General features: G+C 43.5%; 1 protein-coding gene and 1 pseudogene across 13 annotated transcripts in view; one reads left to right on the top strand and one right to left on the bottom strand.

Moving 5' to 3' along the window:
- Positions 1-19,779, top strand: part of ATP11C (ATPase phospholipid transporting 11C) — a 173,133-nt gene that overhangs the window by 19,425 nt on the left and 133,929 nt on the right. The gene's annotated exons all lie outside the window — the stretch shown is intronic.
- On the bottom strand, positions 16,740-16,839 carry LOC131503342 (U6atac minor spliceosomal RNA; annotated as a pseudogene).

The raw sequence follows: 19,779 nt of genomic DNA, 5'->3' as shown, positions 1-19,779 counted from the left end.
TCATCCCTCTGCCTCCCCTCCGCTCTGCAACAATTAACTTTAGTTCTGGGTCATTCCATTGCTTTAAAAAACAGTTTTAACACAAACACATACAAACCTAGATGATCCATTATTTTTGTTTTCTTATTTTGAGCTTTACGTAAACGGTATGCTGGGTTTTTTTCTTAATATTGTATTGCTAAGATTCCTTATAAGGTTTTATTTAGCTATAGTTCATTCATTGTCGCTGCGGAATAATACTCATTTGGAAATATACCAGAATTTATTCATTCTTTTGTCAGTGGACCTTTAGGTTGTTTGTAGGTGTTGGGTTTTTTTTGTTTTTTTGTTTTTTCCTGTTATGATGAGAAAATACGTGTCTTGGGGCACCTGGGTGGCTCATTTGGTTAAGTGCCCAACCGTGATCTCACGGTTCATGAGTTCAAGCCCCACGCCGGGCTCCATGCTGATGATGTGGAACCTGCTTGGGATTCTCTCACTCTTCCTCTCTCTCTCTCTCTCTCTCTGCCCCTCCCCTGTGCGTTCTCTCTCAAAATAAATAAAGGAAAAAAAAGAAAATATGTGTCTTTTGGTGTATATTTATGATGGGATTTTCCCCTGTGAGTCCGTATGTGTATGTATAGGCTTCACACATACGGGTGCAAACACATGGGCATAAATATAGGACATACACTATTAATGACAGTCTTGAAGTGTGCAGCTGTACAAGAAGAGGTGAAATTGTCCTCCAAAGTGGTTTAGCCAGTATGCACTCTCATTAGCAATGTGTGAATTCCTGTTGCTTCATATTTTTCAATACTTGGTATTGTCTGACTTCTTTTGGCCAAGTCTTTGATTGCTAATGAAGTCGAGCATCTTTGCATATGTTTAAGGGCCATTTCATGTTTCCCTTAATGCTTATTTTGTCTTTCGACTGTTTTCTCTTGCGTTGTTCATCTTTCTTCAGACCGATTTAGAATTAGGAGTCCTTTTGACATCCAGGGCATTTATCCTTTGTTGGTTATATTTATTGCAGATACCATCTCGGTGACTTGTCCTTTTGCCATTTTGTTTGGTGTCTTTTTGATAAACAAGTTCCTAATTTTAATGTAGTTAAAATTTCAGTCTCTTTCTTTCCAGTTAGTGCTGTACGTATCTTGTTTAAGCAATCCTTGGCTATGCCAAAGTTGGAAAGCTAGTCTCTCCCTCTTTGTAAAAGTTTGAAAACTTGGCGGATTATTATTGTGAATGTCCTTTTTCAGATCTTTAAAATGCAGGGGCCTGGGGGCGCCTGGGTGGCGCAGTCGGTTAAGCGTCCGACTTCAATCAGGTCACGATCTCGCGGTCCGTGAGTTCGAGCCCCGCGTCAGGCTCTGGGTTGACGGCTCGGAGCCTGGAGCCTGTTTCCGATTCTGTGTCTCCCTCTCTCTCTGCCCCTTCCCCGTTCATGCTCTGTCTCTCTCTGTCCCAAAAATAAATAAAAAACGTTAAAAAAAAAATTAAAAAAAAATAAAAATAAAAAAAAAATAAAATAAAATAAAATGCAGGGGCCTGAACTAGGTTTTCTGTAACAACCTTTTACTCCTTGACACTGTGACCTAAAGTAGATTGTGCGGCCATGTACTTGTATTTTCAGAGATTGCAGTGTGTGTGATGTAGTAATCTTTCCCACTCTGAAGTTTCATGTTCAGTCCTACTTCTCTTTCTCTCATTTCCCCAGCCTCTTCCTTCCTGTTTTCTTCAGACACGTAACCAGTTGAATTCTGCAGCATCCTAGAGTTTCTGTGTTGAAGTGGCATTTTATAAGTGAAATGGTCTTAAGTGTTTATTTTGAGAGAGAGAATGGGAGCAGGGAAGAGGGGCAGGTGAGAGAGCGAGAGAGAGAGAATGAGAATCTCAAGCAGGCTCCGTGCCCAGCACAGAGCCTGACGCGGGGCTCGATCTCAGGACCATGAGATCATGACCCGAGCTGAAATCAGGAGTTGGACACTTAACTGACTGCGCCGCCCGGGCGCCCTAGAATTGACGTGTGTATTGAGAAAATTGCAGCTATGTGTGCAGTTGTGAGAAATAACAGAGCGCTCCTGTGTGCCCTTCACCCACTTTCTCCCCAGGGTAACGTCTTTCAAAACTAGTATAGTGTCGAAACTACCAATCTTAATCAGATTTCTCAAGTTATCCTTGTATTCGTGTGTGTGGGTGTGTGTGTGGGTGGTGGGTGGGTCTGTACAGCTTTATCCCATGTATAGGTTTGCAGATCCACAGCACCGACAAGATACAGAGGGAAACAGTGCCTTCATAGTGCCCAGTTTGGCTGGTGCTCCTACAGTTCTGGAGGGCCACCTCTGGTTACGCAGTCCAGAACCAAATTGATGAGCTGAAACGACCTGAAATATTAGAGGAACTTTGGTCCTTGGGACTGAGGTCCTGAGAGACCAGTTGACACGCTCCCAAAATATAATCATTTATTTTGAATTGTGTAGGTCCGTGTAAACCTGCATTTGACATCCTGGTAAGAGCTGCTCTTGGTCCGTCAAACAGCACGAGTCCCTTCAAATTCCACCTGGTCGATAGCAACTAAAAACTTGTCGTGGAAAGGAGGAATGATGATCCTTCTAGCACTCAAAAGCATGCCAGAATGTGCACTGGTTTATATCCCCATAAATAGAAACTTGGGTTATTGTCAGGCTAGTAGTCAAGGACATTTGAAGACCACCTTTATGGAGAGTTTTTAACTCCTGTCTACCTCAAAATATTTAAAGCCACTCAGTATCTTCAGTGCATTCATTCATTCACCCTTCCATTGACTTCTTATGGCTGGCCGGGCACCATGCTAAACAGGAACTGAGTGGTGAGTGAAAACAAGCGGTTCATGTCCTTATGGAGCTTATAATCTAAGTTACAATTTAAAAAGAAGCCAACAAGTATTATACTGACCCATTGTCGTAAGTTATGAGTAAAATGAATAGAAACAGATGACAGAAACGGGGTCTGTTTTCGATAAGAGTAGCCAGCAAGTTCCGTCTGAGGAGACAGCATTTGCACAGACAACTGGAGGAATGAGGGACTCTTTCTACAAAGGGGCTTGGGAGTAGGTCTTAGAACCAGCTTGTTCAAAGGCCCTGAGGTGGGCGAGGGCCAGGCACGTTGGGAAGCTGAAAGGAGGCTCATGGGGGTACAGGGCGCACCCAGTGGAGGAGTGGGGTGATGGGAGTGAGGGGGGTATAGAGGAACTTCCGGGTCACTGTCTTGGGAGCAATTTGAATCTTGTAATCTGAACTTCTTGAAGCCGTGAAGGTGACTGGGAGATGTGGAAGGGTGATGATGATAGCGTTGTCTGTTTAATCAGCTATAGGTATTTACTGAGGACTCTACCAAGTGTCCGGTACTGTTCTAGCTAGTAACGAACTGGTGAGCAAAACAGACAAAAACATCTGCCCCTCCCCCCCCCCCCGCCACGGGGCTTACGTTTTATTATTTTTTAAAGATTTTATTTTATTTTTTATGTAATCTCTACCCCCAGTATGGGGCTCGAACTCATGACCCCAAGATCAAGAGTCGCGTGTTCTACCGACTGAGCCAGCCAGGCACCTCTGACCTTCCTTACATTTTAATGTGGGAGGGTGTTCTTAGGGCAAAGGGTAAACTGATGTAACAGCTCCAAACTACAGTGGCCAGAAAAGGCAAGTGTTTGTTTCTCTGGCACGTAATAGCCCGGAGCAAAGAGCCTCTGTTCTGGGAGGGAATGGGGTGGTTTTGCCTTCCTCCGCAGTGGATTTTCAAGTTCCAGCCAGCTAGAAGGCAAGAGGGGGTTCAGTGCAAGTTTCTGTAGGAAAATGGCCAAGAAGTTTCACACGTCACTATCGCACACATACCTTTGGAGAAATCTTTTTCGTACGGTCCTCCCTAGCCACAAGGGAGACAGGGAAATGCCGTTTCTAGCTGAAAACGCAGGTGCTCCGGAAGACAGCCGAGAGGATAACCAGTAGACAGGGAAACAGACCATGAACAAACAAGATAAATAATTGTAACGTCGTGTATGCTCGTGATGGGTGGTAAAGGGGAAATAAAGCAGGGAAGGGATGGGGAGTATCGGGGTAGAGGTGGCGATTTTTCAGAGGGTGACAAAGGAAAGCCTCGCCGAAAAGGTGCCATTTGAATAAAGCCCTGACTGACGCCCGCCCGTGAGCAAGAAATACCATTCTGCGTTGTTACCAGGCCTACTGTGCGGGAGGGCTGGTTTTACCGTGTTCGAATCTCAGACCTTATCTGAAAGTAGTTAGTAGAAAGGCACCGTCCTACCACAGTTGACTTAGAGCAAGGAGTGCAAGGAGGCCCTCACCAATGAACGCTGGATGGGTGGGTTCTAATGCTAGGGCCTGGACCCAGGCATTTGTCACAGATTTGGGACTGCGGGATTTTGTCTTGGCTCTTCAAAAGATGCTAAGCTTAGCTCCCTAAGAGAGAAGGTACTAAGGTCCCCCCTCCCTTTGCAACACTCCCTTTAAGAGTGTTGCACATACTTGTTTTATAGGCTTTTGGGGGGGGGGGTGACTTTCTTTCTAACAGAATTATGTATGATCTCTGTGAGTCTGCTATAGAACTCTCGTTCATTTTAGTCAGCTGTTGTCAAGTGTAGTTTTAAGGATATGGTGACATTAAGGGGCGCCTGGGTGGCTCGGTCGGTTGAGCGTCCGACTTCGGCTCAGGTCATGATCTCACGGTTTGTGGGTTCGAGCCCTGCGTCGGGCTCTGTGCTGACAGCCTGGAGCCTGCTTCGGATCCTGTGTCTCTTTCTCTCTCTGCCCCTCCCCCGCTTGTGCTCTCTCTCTGTCTCTCAAAAATAAATAAATGTAAAAAAAAAAATTAAGGATATGGTGACATTAAAAACAGTGGAGGGGCGCCTGGGTTGGTTAAGTATCTGACTTCGGCTTAGGTCATGATCTCACAGTTTGTGAGTTCGAGCCCCACATCAGGCTCTCCGCTCTCAGCACAGAGCCTACCTCAGATCCTCTGTCCTCCTCTCTCTCTGCCCCTCCCCTGCTTTCACACATGCGCTCTCTCTCTCTCTCTCTCTCTCTCTCTCTGTCAAAAATAAACATTAAAAACATTTTAAAAGGAATATTTTCATGTTCACCATCGGTCATCCAAATATTGCTTAGTTTTCTTCTAGTTATAGAAAGCAATACTTTACAACCCTTCACTATTTTAATTCTATTCCACTACTGATTTAAGTATATTTCAATGTAAAATACACAGTGAACACCTTTTTCTACTCCTCTGCACCATTTTTTAAAGGGCAACCCATTTGGTCAATGGGACAAAAGAAAAGGATTTTCTGCCTGTTTTTTCTCTACTCCCCTCCCCACCTCCAGCACTCCTACATTTCAGTACATAGATGCCTCTAAGATTTCTTATTGTTGTAGTAATTATCTTTCATTAGGGAACTTCGAGTTTAGAAAAAGAGAATGAGGTACATAGAAGATGTGACGAAAATACCAGGCAGAAAGTGATAAATGCCATGCGAGAGCTAAAAATTAGATGCTCTTCCAAATGCGATAAGTAATTCTGTCAGTCTTTGCTTCCACAACAGTGAAAGGAGACAGTAAGGTTACTTTGAGCTTCATATATAACGCTCTCAAAGGAAATTTTTCCTTCTTGGAAAAGAGAAGCATCTGACCTGTCATCCTGTTTATTTTCGTGAGTCTTTTCCTACGCACAGAGAAAACCTCAAGTCAGACTGGAAAAGCACCGCTAACAACTGCACTGCATTTTACAGTCTTAGAAGCTACCCTGGATTCTTCCCTTCTCCCCCTCGTGCCATCTTGCACAGTCCGTCACCAAGTTCCAGGCAGCCCGCCTCCTGAATATCTTTTGGGTCCACCCTGGCCCCTCTTCATCCATCTCTGCAAAGCAGTGAGACCCGGTTTTGTAAAAACTTACACTAAAGTCCTTTTCACGCTGACTCCTTGGGGCTCCCCCCTGCCTGCCTGTGCGACCACATCTCTGACCCCTGACCCTTCCCTTGTGTTTCGCAGTCACACCGGCCGGCCCTCGGGGCTCTACCCTGGTCCACCGCACGCCGCCGCTCCCACCGTGTGGAATCCTCTTCCCGGAGACCCCATTTCTAGTCCCCCTTCCAGAACGAAGCTCGAGCAGCACTTCCTTCAGGAAGCCTTCCCTTACCCCCCACCCTGGGGTCAGGCCCCCCAGTCTCACAGGGCCGCATGGCCCCTTGTGCTGCTGTAAAGCAGGTCTTTCCGCAGCTGTAACTCACAATGGATCTTGGAACTGATGATTAGCCGCCTCCCCCGCCCGTAGAACAAGACCCAAGAGGGCGTGTGTGCTTATTCGCTGCGCTGTATCTAGAGTCGGGGTCTCCTGTAGTGCTGGGAACTGCAAGAAATGCTCAGAAAATATTTGTTGCTGGAGAAAAAGAGCAGAACATTCCCAGATCCTTTCAGTTTTGCCTTGGGTTTTATTTAGGATCGTAAGTTTTCTAACGGTGGGATGTTGACCCAAGACGGGCACCAGCATCCCCTGGGAACTGTTGGGAATGCAGCTTCGGGGCCTCTGGTTCAGACCTGCTGCACCGGAACCTCCGGGGAGGGGGGCGGGGGGAGGCGGCCTGGCCACCTGTGGCTCCCGGGCCCTCCAGGTGATGCTGACAGGCAATCGGGTTTGAGACCCGTGTTCCGCAAATACACGGACCGAAACGGACTCCGGCTAAGTAAAATAGGAAGTACTATGTAAACCAACTTTGAAATGAAGTTACACCGCTGCTCACTGTCAGTGGGTAATAAACTGCATTTCAGCCACCGCGCCCCCTCCCCCCTGCCATTTTATCAGTTGATGTCTTCAGAGGTCCACTGAAATGTCAACAAGGGCGACTTGACCAGTCAACCCGCACCCGGACTTTAAAAATTACGTAGTATTTTCCAACCTTCACCTCTCTGAATCTAACTTTTTGTCTAGTGCCTTCCAAATCTGAGAAATGATTGTAAAACTGACAATATCCATAATTCCAGTGTTGGAGGTCTGTTTTTTAAATCATTTTAGGGGTGCCTGGGTGGCTTAGCTTAGTCCGTTAAGCATCTCTTTTTTTCTTTAAAAATTTTTTTAATGTTTATTTATTTTTGAGAGATAGAGACAGCATGAGCAGGGGAGGGACAGAGAGAGAGGGAGACACAGAATCCGAAGCAGGCTCCAGGCTCCGAGCTGCCAGCACAGAGCCCGATGTGGGGCTCGAACCCACGAACCTCAAGACTTCTTCTGACTCTTGATTTCGGCTCTGGTCCTGATTTCAGGGTTGGTGAGTTGGAGCCCCTGTTGAGCTCTGCGCTGAGAGTGTGGAGCCTGCTTGGGATTCTCTCCCGCCCTCCCTCCCTCTCTGTCTCTCTCACCCTCCCCACGCGTGCTCTCGCTTTCTCAAAATAAATAAACTTAAAAATATTGTTTTAACGTTTATTGTACAGGGTCAAAACAATTTTTTGCTAAAGCTTAGGTTGTCGTAGTTTCTAGATTTATATCTAAAGCATTTTAAAGCATTAGCAAGGTTCAGATGTGCATATTCTTGGCTGTGTTTAGATTCTGGGGCTGTGCTCCGCCATCAAACTGCTGATGGATTGACTGCGTTGTCAAAGGTCACTCATCCTCGATTTTGCCTTTGACTTTAAATTTGCTCCTTGTTTGACTCAAGGACTGTTTTAACAAAGCCATTCCCATCTGGTGACTATCAGGCGATCCACAAAATTAATTGCGTTTTTATTCTCACACAACAGGTGCACAAGGCTCATTGATTCTCTTTCCGATAATTGGTTGGAAGCACAAAATTTGAACAGGGAAGGGAGATAGCCAAGGAACGATTTGTAAAATATTTTGGAAAACTTTTAATTTTAGAAGAGTTGTAGATTTGCAGAAAAGTTGCTTAGAGAGTAGAGTTTTCCTATATCCCGCATGCATTCCCGTATTACTAACATCTTACACTACTAGTAACGTGTATTTGTCACAATTACTGGACCAGTATTGATACGTTATTGTTAACTGAGGTCCATACTTTATTTCCTCAGTTTTCCATTAATATCATTTTTCTGTCCCAGGATCCCATCCAGAATATGCCGTATCATGTTTAGTTACCGTGTCTCCTTAGGCTCCTGGTGGCTGGGACAGCTTCTCAGACTTCCCTTGGTTTAGATGACGTTGATAGTTTTGAGCAGTACTGGTCAGGTGTTTTATACTATGTCCATCAATTGGGATTTGGCTGTTTTTCGTTTTTGTTTTTAAGTTTTAGTTCACATGCAGTGCAGTACTGGTTTCGGGAGTAGAATACAGTGGTTCATCACTTACAACACCCAGTGCTCATCACAAGTACCCTCGTTAGTACCCATCTAAGCCATCTCCCACCTACCTTCTTCCATCAACCCATAGTTTGTTCTCTATAGCTAAGAGTCTCTTGTGGTTTGTTTCAATAGATTGTTTTTAAACGTGAGTTTCCAGATAACATCTTTCTTGCTGAGTGGGACCTTTTAAATTTTACTGTAATCAGGAGACAGGTATATGCAACTGACGTGTTTCAGATGCTTACTTAAATTGTGAAGTGTGTTTAGCTGGTGAAGGGATTTGAAATTAATGAATATTCTCACGAATATTTGTTCTGGGGGCAGTTAGGGGAAGCTAATGTGTTTTGCAAGTGTTCTCGTGTCCAGCTTGCCCACATCCACTCTCGTTCCTCAACCTCCAAGCCTCTGTTTGTTTGCCTGTAGCTGTTCCTAGAATTCAATTGCCTGCCAGCTAAAACCACCGTAAAAACATTTAGGTAGATAAAGTGGCCCAAGATTCTTTTTGCTTGGCAAGAACTCACTTGCTAAAATGGCTTTTAATATGTTTGTGCCTCTCTGCTATGCTGCTTTTGCCAGAATAGATGGCAAGTCTGAAGATTTGCTTGTCTTCCTAACTCCTTTTTTAATATCTCATAGCAGTGACTGAGCTATTGATCTGAAGGGATAATAACAACCCTGCATGTGCTTTCTGCAAGTTCCGATATTTTAAGAACTGAGAGCTTTGAAAAAGAACATTGCTTTACTTCGCATAAACACAGAGCTGCTTCAAACCAAATCATATACAGCATGTGTCATAAACAAAGTTGGTTCCTTGAAATCACCAGATTCAGAGGGAGCAAAGGATGATAGAGAAGGAATGAAAGCAAATAATAGTACTTGCCCAAAGACTGATGACCAGGGTCAACTACCCGGGAATATGGTCCCCAGCAGCCCCACTCACTTCTTACCCTCCCCCACCCCCCATCCCTACTTCAGGCTCTTGGCTTCTGACATAAACTTAGAGCACTTCTCAGAAAGATTGTTCCGGAGGGAAAGGCACACAGAAAGTAAACAAGTAGCTTTTTGCTGAAATTAACCTTTAGTACGTTATTAATAGTTTTGGGGTTCTAGTTTGACTCCTCAGTAGAGAAAATAATGAGCAGCATGCCTCATTATGATTAGATATATTTCAAATAACTGAAAACAATACATTTGCCATAAGGCAGATAGAGAAAATTGGGGATTTTTTTTTTTTTTTTTTTTTTTGCTGCATATGTTTTTTTTTTCTTTTAATAATTTGGTACTTTCTTTTTCCAAAAAAATTTTTTTAATGTTTATTTTTGAGAGAGACACAGTGAAAGCGGGGGAGGGGCAGAGAGAGGGAGACACAGAATGTGAAACAGGCTCCAGGCTCTGAGCTGCCAGCACAGAGCCCGATGCAGGGCTTGAACCCACGGACCATGAGATCATGACCTGAGCCGACGCTTAACCAACTGAGCCACCCAGGCGCCCCTGCTGCATATATTTTTTAATGGAAGTTCTGGCTAATAGGGTCTAAGAGGACTCCCTGATTTTGAGAGATACGCCAAAAAGGTAGAGCTAAAGAATATTTAGATTTATATTCTTAATTTCTCAATATTATGTCTTATATATCTGTTCACCACATGGAAGAATCCAGCACCCATTTTCAAACTTTGGTTTTAACTTTTGCTAGTAAACTGGCTGGGGTAGTATTTGTCAGGTTTCTTCACTGTAAAGTTACTCTTTTTTAAAATAGAGATTTTTTTATTGATTTGCTTACCTCTGTGATTCTGGAGATGAATATGGTTCATTTCATTTATTCAACAGAAGTTATTGTGAATTAAAGAAAATGTGGTTTTAGGAATTTTTTTTTTTTTTTTTTTTAAACTCAAGGCCCACTAATTGGAAGAATAAACCATACTTAAAGGAGCAGCCCATACTTTGTAGGTGACAAAGGTTGGCCAAAGTCAGGTTTTTGGTGTATAATATATATGTGTTTAGCTTTTCTAAATATACTGAGCTTATTCTATTTGATTACAGAGGGATATTGTTAAGTAATTTCAATCACGTTCTTCACATGTTACAGCAGTTCATTTATTCAGTTATTAGCAATTCATTTATTCAGTTAATACCAGTTATTAGACTTTCTCACCTTCTCTTTCCATTTATTTTATACTCCGAAGTACAGTGAAAAGCATTTCCATAAATGAGACCCTTTCTCTCTTCCCAGCTTTCGTAGAAGTACAAAGGGGGCTACAGATATTAGGGCTCAAGCAACCGCCTGCTTTGCACTTCTTCAAATGCTGGTCATAGTAACAGATGACAATGAGAAAGTACGAGGGAAAGAAGTCACCAGCACTTCTTGTGTTGAAATTTGTTAGGGAGTTTCCATATCAAGCAATGAGCGTGTCACGCAGCAGATGAGCCTCTAAGATGAATCTGATTCATTCTCCAAAGCAGCAGAATCTCATCATCAGATGGTGTTGCTTGAGGTTTTCTCTTGCTTTCGAGTTGGATGATCTAAACGGCGTAACCTCTGGTGGGTTTCCATCCTGTCACGTATCAGAGAACGTCTGTGCAGACGGAAAGAGATTTTCTGTTGGGCTCTGCGTGCGCTCCGTGGGAAGGGTGAAAAATCAGGAGCGAATGTGTTTAGCTCCATTATACTTTTGAATGACTGGCATCTCTCCCAGATTTGTTGACACTACAAACATGGAAGGAGCAAAGACATCAGGGATTTATTGCTGGCTCTGCCGCTAGTTTCTTGTGTAATTTTGGAGGGTGTTTTTTTGTTTTTTTGTATGTAACTTTCCTCAGTGTTCCTCAGACTTCCGTCTGTACAGTGAGAGTGGATAGTCCAGAGCGTTGTTTAAACCTCTTAGGAACATAGAAGTCTGTGGTTCAGAATGGGAAATACGAAAAGCAATATGGGCTACCCCCTCCATTACGTGTTTATGATCATACATGATCGTGATATGGTACCTTAGGAAAAAAATGTACTGGGAATCTGATCTTCCCACCAAAGGTTGTATACGTAGTTGGGGACATGGCTCTTGACCAAGGGACTGATGCCTACTAATTATTTTTTCTAGGTATGGCCACACATATAAAAATGAGTGGATTTCTGGGTAATACCTGTGGGCCATAGAGCTTTTTAAGAAACGTATTCTGGAGTAGGGAAGTGTGGTGGTGGGTGGGGAAAGTGGACAGAGAAGAGATCTCTGTAAGCAGAATTCTGTATTACTCTTCCCTGGTCCTTCCCATGTGACTGTCTGTCTGTCTGTCTGTCTCTCTCTCTCTCTCTCTCTCTCTCTCTCTCATTGGTATTCTTTCCTGCTCATGGTCTTGCCTCATGCTTCTGATGTTGGGAGGGCTCTGAGGGCCTGCTGACTTCCATGTCTTAACAGTGGACAGAGCTGGGGCAGGTCAACCATGAACCCGGCTTTGGGCCCCAGCCTGTTCTAAGTTGGGGAGAATTTCAGGAACCTTAAGCTGCGTAGGTCAGCATGTCTGCTAGTCTCATTCTGACGTCATGTGCTTAGGTTTTTTGTGAGGCTCCTCTTGCTTAGTTCCTTGTGATTGAGGCTGGCCTTGTATTTCTGTGCCAGAAACTGGGCCCTGTTCTGTTTCTCCACTGTGAAGTCCTTAATCTGGTACAGTGGTTGATACCCCAATTTCCCCAAGGTTAGGAAGGATGCTTTCTTTTAGCCAGGCCTCCTGGGAACTTGAGCTTTGCCTAGACCCATGCCTGTCATTGGGACTTTGCTGGCTATTGGTGATGTTGGTGCTTACTGACTGACTGCTTTTTACCAGATTCTTCCCGTTCTGATCTTCTGTCTGCTTTCTCCTCGCTCAGTACCCTGGTGCTCACCGCTCACCCACGTGGACCTCTGCCTGTTGCCGCCTACTCTCCTTTTCTAATTATGCACTCTTGCCTACTTGCATTTCTTCTAGACCTTGCTTCTGGGTCTACCTCCAACCACCTGATATTCCTTCCCTCTAACATGGAGGCTCCTGATGTGTACCACACTGCCTGCCTTCAGAAGCTTAGTTATGACGATCGGTTGTTTCCTTTTTCTAGGGCCTTTATTTAAAAAATCTGTCAACTTTTAGCTGTCTTTGTTTGTTTTTTCCTGATATGGCAAACTCACCCCTTGACATTTTTTTTTTTTTTTTTTTAAATTTTTTTTTTTTTCAACGTTTTTTTTTTTTTTTTTTTTTTTTTTTTTTTTTTATTTATTTTTGGGACAGAGAGAGACAGAGCATGAACGGGGGAGGGGCAGAGAGAGAGGGAGACACAGAATCGGAAACAGGCTCCAGGCTCCGAGCCATCGGCCCAGAGCCTGACGCGGGGCTCGAACTCACGGACCGCGAGATCGTGACCTGGCTGAAGTCGGACGCTTAACCGACTGTGCCACCCAGGCGCCCCACCCCTTGACATTTTTAATGGGATCAGTTTTTTTGGCTTTCTTTAGAACATCTCACATAGCCCCTTTCCTGCCACTACTTAACTTTCACAGGGGAGCGGCCTTGCATCATAAAATCTTCACGTTGGAAGAGATTTCCAAAGATACCCTGTTCAACTTTCTGTGTAACGAGTAGCTTATCAACTTCCAAAACCAATGGCATTTTTACAACGGTTCTCTACTGGTTTCTTGGGCCCAAAATGTGAATGCATTCATTTATTTATTGTGCTCATTCAGTCAGTCAGTCCACACAGTTACTAAACATCTACCGTCAGCCAGGCAGTGTGTGTGTGTGTGTGTGTGTGTGTGTGTGTGTGTGTGTGTGTGTGATCTCTTCTGCGTGGCTGAGGGTTTGGTTTGCGAAAGGGCTCTTTGTGCTGCCTCAGTTGACATCATCTTTCTGGTCCACCACCAGTTTTTCAATCACCCAGAAAAGAAAGGGGGAACTCCTCTGCCTCTGCTTTCTGCCTGTCGATCCCTGACTTGCCCTTGGAATATCGTTTTTCTAAATGCAGTCTTGGTTTGTTACTCCTCTGTTAACAGGCGTCACACTGTCTCCCCTTCAAACTGACATCTAACTCTTAGACACAACTTACGAGAGCCCTCAACCTTTCTGCTTCATGCCTACCTCTCTGGTCTTCTACACCATTTTCGCCAGGCCCTCTGCCCCAGAACTTGGTGCATTTTCCTGGCTGTATCACGCTTACTCACATTTCTGTTGTATATGCTGCTCCTGCTACCTGGAATGACTGTCAGTTTTGTCTTCTTGGTGAACTCGGGGGCACCGAGAGCGGATAGAAAATGGTGCACAAGGGAGGAGTAAATCAAAACTCTTCCTCTTCCATTAAGGGGCACTCTGGGCCGTTGGCTGCTACTGAACCCTTCATACGCCCCTACCACTGCCCACCAGCAGGGCTGTAAGCTACTCAAGACCCGGAATTTCTCTCCATCTTCAGCCTTACCAGAGCCCATCCCAAAATGGGCAGACAATAAAATATTTGTTAGACGAACAAGCGAGTGAACAAATGAAGGCAAGTCATTATCTTCTTTTTTTTTTCTTGTAAGATTTTTTTTCATGTTTACTTTTGAGAGAGAGGGGGAGACACAGAATCCGAAACAGGCTCCAGGCTCGGAGCTGTCCGCACAGAACCTGACGTGGGGCTCGAACCCATGAGTTGTGGGATCATGACCTGAGCCGAAGTCGGACGCTTAACCGACTGAGCCACCCAGGCGCTCCTGAAGGCAAGTCTTCTGTAGTTTACTTTTCACTTCGGGTCTCCCTTGGGCGCTGAGACTGCCACTTAAAAGACTCCTCTACCGCTGTGCTGACAGTAGGCTCCCTGCAAACCCAGGACCGTGCACACTAGTTAATACGCTATTAGACACCTGCCTGTGACGGTCACCAAATAGCCTGCCAAACAGGGAGAAGGGCCCTTTGGGGGTTTTGAGCACCTTTTCACCTTCTTGCACCCCACAGACTCTGCTGCCAAGATAAGCTTCTACTGTGTGTGTAAAAAACTCCAATCAAGACAAATTGCATAGAAGGAAAATGCCTCTTCCCTGTTCTTGTCAATTGGAAGAGTTGTAAAGTGAAGAAAATGAGTACTTTTAACATTCCTGTCTCCTCAAGCAGTTGTTTTAAATGAGTCATCTACAAACTCAAGCAGTTGGTAAGGACAGTCAGTGGCCATTTATCATTTTAACGTGATTTATTTCAAATAAATAGCAAATGGGGTATTTTGGTCCTAAATTATGCATTTATCACTTTCTTACCAGAGCCCTTTTTTATACAACTGTATCAGTGAGCAGTGAAAGACACACAGACAAAACTGTCGTGAACTTTGTCAGTCTTCCCTGTCTTTCTTCTGCCCTTTAACTTATGATGTCCATTAAACTTATGATCAAAACTCAGCACTTTCCATTCTGATTAGTTGTAGATCTCTGCCTAAAATAGATGGCCATTTCTGAGGCAGTATGCATTTTTGTTTTTGTTTTTCTGGTATATTGAGGTGTAATTGACATACAGTAAAATTCACCCTTTTTAGCTATTTACAGATCTGTGAATTTTGACAATTTTATATTTGTGTCACCACTGAAGTCAAGATAATAGAATTGTCTGTCACCCAGAATAGTCCTCATGCTCCTTTGTAATCAGTCCCCTCCCTATATGACCAACCCCTGGCAGCCACTCTTATTTCTGTCTCTATAATAGTTCTGTAGAATTTCATATAAACGCAATCATAACGTGTGGTCTTTTGAGTTTGGCTTATTTCGCTTAACATAATGCTTTTGAGTCATCCATGTTGTTACATTTATCCATAGGTTGCTACCTTTTATTGTCGAGTAGAATTCTATTATACGAACGTGCCAGAATTTGTCCATTCACCGTGATGGACATTTGGGTCATTTAAGTTTTTGTGATTATGAATAAAGTTGCTATAGGCATTTATATTCGAGTTTTTGTGTGGATATCTAGCCCTATTTCTCTTAAGTAAATACGGAGGAGTGGGATCCCTGAGTTTGCTAATAAGTGTGTATTTAACTCTATAACAAATTGTCAAACTGTACTGTTTTTGATTCCTGCTGGCAGTACAAGGTTCATGAAGATTTACTCCTATTTTTTTCTAGAAGTTTTTTAGCTTTAGGGTTTACAATTTCAGTCTGTGATGAATTTCAAGTTATATGTTTCGAGAGAGGTTTGAGTTGAGGTTCACTGAAATATAAATATGCCCCATCATTCCATTGTCATTTATTGAAAGACTAAAAGACTATCCTCTGTCAATCGAATTAAATTGGCATTTTTGTCAAAAATCAATTGACTGTATTATGTGTGGATCAATTTCTGGACTGTCCACTCTGCTCCATTGATCTGTGTGTTTATTCTTTTGCCAATATCTCACTGTTTTGAGAAGTTTGTAGCTTTATAGTAAGTCCTGAAATTAGTGGGCTTGAGCCCTCCAGATTTTTCTTTTTCAAATTGCTTTGGTTGTCCTAGATTATTTGTTTTTCCATATAACTTTTAGATCACCTTGTAAGTTTCTTTTTTTTTTTTTCTTCCACCTTGTAAATCTCTTAAAAAGGAATCTTGCTCAGATTTTATTGAGCATTGAATTGAATACTGAATTGGGGTTGAAATGAATCTATTGATGAATTTGGGAGAGAATTGCAATATTGATGATATTGAGTCCTCTGATCCATGAGTACATATCTCTAATTATTTATATCCTTGATTTCTTTCACCAGTGTTTTCTGTAGTTTTCAACATAATAAATCTTAAAGTACTTTGTTACATCGATCCCAGAGTATTGCATATTTTATTGGTGCTATACAGCAGATGGTGCTTAAAAATTTCACTCCCCAGTTATTCACTGTTGTATATAAAAACAAAATTCAGTTTTGTATACTGATCGTCTATTTTCCAACCTTGCTAAAGTTACTAGATCTGGTAGTTGTTTATAGATTCTTTTGGATTTTCTACTTAGATTATTCTGTTTTCTGTGAATAAAGACAGTTTTATTTCTCCTCTCCGAGTTTATCTACCTTTAATTTTTTTCTGTGCCTTACGGCATTAGTTAGAACTTCTGTCCAGTATGGTGTTGAGTACACGTGGTCAGTGTGGTTCCCCTGCATTATTCCTGATCTCGGCGGGGGGGCGGGGGGGAAACCATTCGGTCTTTCCACCATTAAGTATGAGTTAGCTATAGGTGTTTTTCGTAGATGCTCTCCGTCAGGCCGAGGAAGTTCCCCTTTTTTATTTCTAGTTCATTGAATATTTAAAAAAATCATGAATGGCTGTTGAGCAAATGTCATACTTTTTCTGAGTCTATATAGATGTATGGATTTTCTTCCTTTGCTGATATTATCACTGGCATTGCTTGAGTTCTGAATGTTGAACTTGCATTCCTAGACTAACTCCCATGTGACCGTTGTATACTATTCTCTTATATTTTATAGATAAAAACCGTGGTCAGGTGCCATGAAGTTGTTGGCAATTCCTTAATCATATGTGTGTTTTAAGGGTCACCAGAATCACTTCCATCTTTATTAAGGGAAATTAAAACAAATAGAGCGAGTGTCTTTGTACTCAGCAGTGCGTACATTTATTTAATCCTCTTTAATGGGAAATTGAGGTCTAGGAAATAATTTGCACCATTGAAGTCTTGCAGCTAGTAAATGACATGGTCAGAACTTAAATGCAGGTTTGTTTGGTGAAACCCATATCAGCCCCACTAGATTGTATTGCTTCTCTCTGGTAGTGCATGCGTGTGTGGGAGGTGTTGGGGGCAGGAGGGGGCGGACAGGGACGAGGGAGTGTGAGAGAGAGAGTGATTGAGATTAGGAAAGGGAGAAATGTTCTTATTTACTTATTTATGTTAAGTAAGCCCTACACCCAACGAGTGGGGCTCGAACTCATGACCCGGGGATCAAGAGCTACAGGCTCTTGTGACTGAGCCAGGAGCCCCAGGGAGAAATGTCCTACCGCCTTTTATTGCCGTTTTCAAGATCTGGGCTTTTAGATATCTTAGTTTATATCTCAGCTCTGCCGTTTGCTTGATTCGTGGCACATACATCTCCCTGAGACTCATTTTTTAAGCCTGAAATATAGACTTAGCACAGGTTGTTGTGAGGAATACAGATGATTTTCGTAAAGTGCCTCGCACATAGCACGTGCTCGATACAGTGGTGTCCATTACTGTCATTATTATTGATTTTTTTTTTTTTTTTTTAACCATGAAATGCACTTTATACCTGGAGGTAATTGATTCGGGTTTGGAAAATGCCAGATAAGACTTAGGATGATTTTGTAGTTTAGTTGTTTTACCAAAATAGCCTAGAGCAAGTTCCTTTCTATAAAAACGGACCTGATTTCCTCTACTTTACCCACCTCCTTCCTAAATCCAAACAATACCAACTTACTGAATCATCTTGCAAATTTGGAAGGCTTAAAAGATACTGCTGAATGCTTTGGGCTCTGGAAATGAGTGCGTGCACGCTTCTGTGTCTATCCTCGTGTGGTCTAGAAGTGATGGTCTCGGCCAGCAGGACTGGAGATGCCATTTTCTCATTTTACATGGGCAGCCGGCCACTGATAGCTAGCTTTAGAGCCCTGGCTCATGCAGATATGACAGTTTCTGAGTCACTGAAACTCACTTCCCTAACTTCCAGAAAGCATTTCAGACTGTTCGGAGGTAATGATTCCTTTTTCAGTAAGGTGGTTTTGATTATCCCAAGTAGGGCCGGAGAGGGTTGTGTTTTCATCAGTCAAGTCAGGGAGGCAGCAATGAGAAAAATGGCTGAGTCTGAGAAAGGGCGTCAGGCCATCATCAAAGGACCTTTCAGTGCCCAGGACCTCAGGAAGGCTGTTGGCTCCAGCAGTCCATCGCTTCTGGGAACTGATTCTCATTATTATTTGATTTCCTAGCAGTACCCTTCCAACTAAAAGTGCTGTGTGACAGATGAAGGTAAAGGAAAATCTGTTGTATTTTGAGAATTTTTGGAGAATATCACAGCACTGCTTGGTGGTGTTGTAAATCAGAATTGGTAATCACTAGTCTTTTTTAAACAGGTTTACCGAAGTGCGATTGTTAACAAAATACTGTATATATTGCATGTCTCCAGTTTGAGGAGTTCTGAACATATGCATACACTATCCCTGAAGTCATCGCCACGGTCAGGGTAATGTGCATATTCACCGTCTCCAACAGACTGCTCCTGCCCTTAGATTTGTTTGGGGCGTGGGGGAGTAAGAACTCACTTGAGATCTACTGTCCTAACAAATTAAGTGACAGTACAGTATTCCAGAGCACACTGACCACATCTTCTGGTTCAGTTTTCCCCTTACCAACTAAGGTAGGTCTTCTTTCTACTTTATGATGTAAGAAATAGAACCTTAGCAATGTGTTTCCCCAAAGATCACCATTAGATAATTGCACCAGTGTCCAGAACCCACTTCTGATTTTTGTTCCGTGTTCTTTGCATAAGACCTCTGGGCCTTGAGCCTGTTGTGACTCTAAACTTCATTGACCTGGTAAACATTCCGAAACTAAATACCTAATGACCTTCGTCCTTACAATTAGTATCAACAAATGTGATTGGATTCCCAGCTTCAAAGAGAGCTCGCGAGCTAACTAATTAGCGGAAGATACAGTTTGGGGAGTAACGTCTACCGTTCTTCACGCCTGTAACTTTCTTTTTCTAGATTGGCTAGACAGAGTTCCAGTGCCTGAGCAGGAATGTTCAGAGGCTGGTCACCGAACTTTTGGAAGGTGGTTGGATTGGAAATGTTGGGCGGTGAGGTGAGGCGAGGCCAAGCCTGATAGCTTCGGTGTAGGGCCTCTTGAGTAGCTACTTTGTGCTCAACAGTAGTCTGGTCATTACAGGGGCACAGAGATGAACACAAGCCGTATGATTCTACTCAGAAGGACCTCACAAGCTGGCCGACCGGATGGACGTGTACGCGGAGGTGCCTCCATATTATGGTTACCCCAGTCCGTCCTCCGGGCTGCCAGGAGAACAGTCTTTAGAAAACACGTACCCTTTCCCCGATTGAAACTTGCTGGTGGTTGCCTGTCTCTCCGAGGACCCCGTCCAAGGTTCTTCTCAGACCTACAAGGCCTTCTCTGATTTGGCCCAGGTTCTCCTCTCCCTGTACCCACACCTCCACGGCGAGCTCCGGGCACACACCGGTCCTTGCACTGCTCAGAACGCGCCACGGTTTTTCTGGCCTCTGAGTGTTTTACTCCTGCCGGGCCCTCGGGAGAATGCTGTGTTAGTGTGGGTCCTCTGAGAAGCAGGGACTTAGGATGAAAAATGGCAAGGATCTTTTTTTTTTTTTTTTTTTTTTTTAAATTTTTTTTCAACGTTTTTTATTTATTTTTGGGACAGAGAGAGACAGAGCATGAACGGGGGAGGGGCAGAGAGAGAGGGAGACGCAGAATTGGAAACAGGCTCCAGGCTCCGAGCCATCAGCCCAGAGCCCGACGCGGGGCTCGAAC

Source organism: Neofelis nebulosa, chromosome X, assembly GCF_028018385.1.
Source record: "Neofelis nebulosa isolate mNeoNeb1 chromosome X, mNeoNeb1.pri, whole genome shotgun sequence".
NCBI classification, from domain to species: Eukaryota; Metazoa; Chordata; class Mammalia; order Carnivora; family Felidae; genus Neofelis; species Neofelis nebulosa.
This window is presented reverse-complemented; position numbering and strand designations above follow the sequence as displayed.